Genomic DNA, 5,618 nt, shown 5'->3' with positions numbered 1-5,618 from the left:
ACTCAAACCCTAGCCCATTTTTTTCTTTTCTGACGCTTCATTTGCCCGGCGGTGCGACAGTCGTTGGTGTTTTACCCCTCATATCTTTTCTCCTCTTTCTCTTCTCTCTTCTTTCTCTTTTTTTCTTCTCTTTTCTTCCTCTTTTTTCTCTTCCCGTTTTGTTTATTTTTCAGGGGACCTGAAGATGTTGCAAATCGTCTCATCCACCGCCGTTCGTCGCTCATCGCTCGGGCCACGGCCGGACCTTTCCCTTTTGCCAGCGTCTTCCCCTAAAAGGTGAGTTATATTTTTTTATTTTTATATTTTGGTTGTTGCGATTGCTCGGGTTTTAATAATGGCGGATGGAAAGTGGCAAGGCAGTGGGGGCGATGACGGTCACGGTGGCGGTGGGGGAAGCGGCCATGACGATTCGAAGGTAACAAAGCTATTTTTTTTCTTTTTTTGAAGCCCTTTTTTTCTTTTTTCTACCTCTGTTCCTGGCTGCCGATTTTTTGCAAGAAAAACATCCTCTTATTGTTGTTGATTACTCCTTTTTCTCTTTGTTTTCAGGTAGCAGTTGAGGAGGGCCATCATGACCCTAGGCCGGCCGCCGAAAATAACGGAGGGTAGGTGCGCGAAATGCGCCTGGCGGCTACAAACTGATGTAGTTTGCCAGAAAGACCATATTGTAGAGGATGCAAAATTTTCAGGGTCAAAATGTAATTTTAGGAAAATTTAGAGGGTTAAAATGTAATTTTAGGAAAAGTTAGAGGGTCAAATGTAATTTTAGGAAAATTTAGGGTTAAAATGTAATTTTAGGAAAGTTGGAGACCAAAATGTAATTAGTTAATTTTTGTATTTTTTCTGATTTTCTTTTATTATTATTATATTTTAAAATTAATATAACATAAAAACAAAAAACAAAAACACTAATGGGCTAAAGCCCAATCAAGTCCAAAATTAGATAAGTAAAAGCCCAATTGTCCAATCACAACAGGCCCAATCATTAGGCCCAATGATTGGGCCCATATGTGACAAGCCCAAACCTTAGACCCATTGATCCAAAAAAACTTCGAGCTCAAATTACCCAAACCCGTAATTTGGAAAAAATTAAAACACGAAATTCGAACAGGACAAAATTCAGTGATTAAAACCACCGCAGTACTAAAAACATAAACTCTAATACCACTTGTCACGTGCTTAGACTTATCCAAGTAATCGTGCGGTCTTAGACTCAAATTTCTCGCCCATGAGCCTAAGTCAATTTTGAATCCTCCCTTGGGAGAGGCTTTGGCACACTTAGCCTAGACAAGCAACGGAAAAAATGAGCTTAAATAGCACAAGTAAAGAATGCAAGAAAACTTGGAGAATGTGAAAGTATATTTCTCAAATAAAAGATAGCTTGGATACAAACAGGGGGAGTACCTCCTTATATAGGCAAGCCCTTTTCGATCTAATAGTTACAATTAATCCTAATGGACAGTCAAGATCTAATTCTAGAACCTTTCCACCTAACTCATTAAAAGTTATACAATGGTGGAGTATTGTAGAACTTTTGGAACATTTTACATGGTTCTACATGGATTTAGACCCTTGTTCTGACTTCTAGAGTCTTCTAGGACACTCCAAGAACCTCATGGCTTAATTCTCTCGTGTTAGCTCGGGTTCGAGCTTGATGAGGTGTTGCTCACTCGCGGGGCATGATACATGACTCACCTTCATGACCAATTGATGAAATTCTCTTACTCTGCGAACCGATCACCTCTTCAGGCGCTCATAGAGTTGAGAGATAAAAATCTCTTCCAAAAATAATACTGATCCGTTGAACAATTTTGTTAAATCTTAACAAATGATACTTCAAAAGTTCTTTAAAAAATAATTAAGCTCCCATGAACATAACCCTCAATGATTTTAAAACAATGTAACCATATCATCCTATTAGACTTAAACAAATAACCTAATTTCTTTTAAGATTTCTAACTTCTTATTAGTGCATTAGTGATGCCGAGATCGAGTGAGCGTTAGGCATCCGGACACGGTTGCTTGTAAATATTCACATTTCCTTTGTAAAAGTACAAATTATTATGCATTGGGAGATAAAGTTTCGACTTAGCAGTTGTAAAAATATATGAAGAGAAGAAAATGGAAGATGGATTTGAATCAGTTGATCCAAGAAGGTAAGAAAACTAAATTAGTTATAATATATATATTATTCAAATACGTATTTACATTACATTTAGCAGAAATATTATTTTTCGTCATATTTTAGTATATAAATTAGCAAAACCTAATTTCAATCAATCATCACATGGTTTATTATGAGAAAAGTGGAAGAAATTTTTAGCTTATTTTGAAGAGGTTTTATTTTTGCAAAGATTTTATTTATCTTTCTAATTCAGCTTTAAATTAACACTAATTATTATTTTTATTTTATGTTGTAATAAATAAGCTTTTTTCTATGTTATTATATGAATAACCAAATGAGTCATTAATACTTCTATTTTAGAAAAAAAAATTGAAGTATTCCGGTAATGTCTGCAAAAATATAGCCGATCTCATACCAGTTGACGGGTTTTGGGTGCTTAGAGCTGTGCCTAGAACTGTTAATTGTGAGGCGGACTGTGTCGCTAAGTTGGGTGTGGGTAGGCGTGGATCTGAGACATGGATTAGGGGCTAGTTAATAGAGTCTTTCGGATCTGGTTTCCTCCTACTTCTGTTCTGGTTCTGGTTTTGCAGTGAGTCAAAGGCGAGCTTTGTCTGTTTCATTTGAGTTTGTAGTTTTGCTGAAGAAATAAAATTTCTATTTTGACTTTTCAAAAAAAAATACAACCTATCCACTTGTTTACGTGCTAACATCAGCAGCAGATATTTGCAAATAAAATCAATTTGCTGGAGTAACATTGGCTAGGTTCCAAACGAATTAAGTTTACCTGCTAAAGCATTGCACTGCTTTCTGGATCAGGTTGCTGCATGCTTTCTGCCAGGTATATTTATGACCAGTCACCGCCACTTATTCAAGGCTTTGAGTCCGGATAACATATCATCGTCTTTATTAAAGACTTGGTAAATCGATCGTAACAGCTAGAACAATATTAATGATAGCCAGTTTGTTTTTCATTTTCTTATTCTTATTTATTTCTAGTTATACGCCATAGAATTGAATCTCATCTTCATTGGAGATTTATATGCTTAAGATATAAATTATTAGTTCCTCGGTCTCACGCGTAAATATTTTATATGCATGTGTTTTCAATACGATTATGTTTCATAATTTCTAAATATTTTCAAGTATTTAGAGAATCATATGTACTAAACACCGATATTTGGAGAAAAAGAAGTCGGAATAACATTGTTTCTCGTATGCGTATAACTTTCACTTTGTAATAAATGATGAACAACAAAGATGCTATAGGAAGATCAGTAGAGAAGGCTTCACTTACTGTAAGAAAGCCCCTTCTGTTGTCATTCTTGTCATCAAACTCTAGCCTAGCAAGAGCAAGTAAGCCTTCTTTCTTCAACTCAAAAGATGTCTCTACAACTCTTCCTACCATACTCTTCATTTTTCTTGTCCTACACGAGTATGGAGATATGACCACCAAGGATTCTCCAAATATATGAAAAAACTTTAAAAAAGGATCTAATCATACCCGTATCAGATACATTATTATATCAAACACTCATAGCCGAATCCAAGTAATATAGCTAGCAACTACACCTTAAAAGAGATGTTGCTCGCACTCCAAGAATCAGGACAATACTTTAACACTTCAATTCTTTTAAAGACTATGTAGGATAATGAATTTATCTTACCTTTTCCTGATTTTAAAGATGATGGATCAGAATTTCAGTTGTTTCTTGACAATCAAGACAAGATGTCCTTATATCTCAGGAAATCTTCCTGCTTTTCAATATTTAATTTTTTTTCTTAGAATTGTTAAGGGAAAAAATGAAATCTTTTGGACAGATTCTGCATTTTGAGTTGAGCCTAGGATATAATATTTCATTTATGTTTATTTTCTTTGTTGTTAACAACAGTTAACTTGAAGTTCAAGTTATGCATAACATTATTAAATGGTATTTCTCTTTCCAAAAGTTATTGCATAACATTGAAGATAGAGCAGGAGTTGGGAAAGGAATTTCCAAACTGTATGTCACCATTGATTTAGAAGACACCCGAGTTGGTAGAACCAAGCTTCTAGAAAATGAATGCTCTAACCCACAACGACACGAGTTGTTTCACATATATTGTGCTCATATGGTTTCCAGTGTTGCTTTTTCTATCAAACAAAATGATCCCATAGGGGCCACCCTGATTGGAAGAGCTTACGTTCCTGTCCAACAATTGCTAAAAGGAGTCCCATATACAGTTTCAAGGAGTCCCATATACATTCTTCAGTCAAAGAGAAGGTTTGCAAGGTTACCCTTTACCAAGATGGTCATGTTGATGACAAGTTCATTTCCGGTACCATCCCTCTTACCGATGTAAGTTTACAAACTGCATCAATGCTAGAAGGACATCTTCACTGCCATTTCTAATGCAAGACATCTTATTTACATTGTTGGGTGGTCAATGTATGCTAAAATGACCATGATAAGAGACTCGAAGAGGCTGAAACATGGTGATTTGACACTTGGCGAGCTTCTTAAAAAGAAAACGAATGAAGGTGTTCGCGTATTAATTCTCGTCTAGGATGATAGAACTTCTATTGGGTTGCTTAAGAAAGACAGAGTGATGGCTACTCATGATGAGGATATGAGATAGTATTTCCATGACTGTGAAGTTCCTTGTGTTTTATGTCTAAGGAACCCTGATAATTTGCATAGCATTATTCAAGACATAGAGATATCTACCATGTTCACTCATCACCAAAAGGTTGTTGTCGTGGATGGTGAATTGCTTGATAGAGAATAAAAAAGGAGGATTATGAGCTTCATCGGTGGCATTGACCTTACAGATGGGAGATATGACACTCCTTATCCCATTTTCAGGACTTTAGGCACAATCCATCATGATGATTTTCGTCAACCTTGTTTCTACGATGCCTCTATTGTGAAAGGAGGGCCAATGGAGCCTTGGCATGATATTTATCGTCGATCGGAAAGACCTATTGCGTGGGACGTATTGTTAAATTTTGAGCAGGGGTGGAGGAAGCAAAGGGAGAAAGACTTGCTTGTTCCATTATGAGAATTGCATGTTATATTCATTCCTCCATCTCTAGTGACTCTCCCTGAAGATCAAGAAACATAGAATGTTCAACTATTCCGGTCCATTGATAGTGGAGCTGCCTTTGGCTTTCCCCAAAACCCCAAAGATGCAGCCAGATCAGGTCTTGTGTTAGTAAGCACAGAAATGAAGAAATTCAAAAGGAGAAATACAAAATAAATGTGAATGAAACAAATGAATATTCTGATATTCTTGGTTGATTTGATCAGTACATTAGTAAGTTTTATATACAAAAAGAAGACTAACTGCTATTAACAAACTCTACTAACAAACTATTAATTTGTATAACAAATTGCTTAACAACCTATCTTATCCTATACTTAACATTCATCCAACTTCTCAATAGGTAAACCCCGAAGCAAATGACGAAATCGAGTAATCAACAAAATAGAGAGGGCTTCGTAAAAATATCAGC

The 5,618-nt window shown here is 36.0% G+C and overlaps 1 pseudogene; it reads left to right on the top strand.

The window, feature by feature from the left end:
- Positions 1-334: 334 nt before the first annotated feature.
- LOC128042578 (phospholipase D alpha 1-like) lies at positions 335-5,362 on the top strand (annotated as a pseudogene).
- Positions 5,363-5,618: the final 256 nt, after the last annotated feature.

Source organism: Gossypium raimondii, chromosome 7 (assembly GCF_025698545.1).
Source record: "Gossypium raimondii isolate GPD5lz chromosome 7, ASM2569854v1, whole genome shotgun sequence".
NCBI lineage: Eukaryota > Viridiplantae > Streptophyta > Magnoliopsida > Malvales > Malvaceae > Gossypium > Gossypium raimondii.
This window is presented reverse-complemented; position numbering and strand designations above follow the sequence as displayed.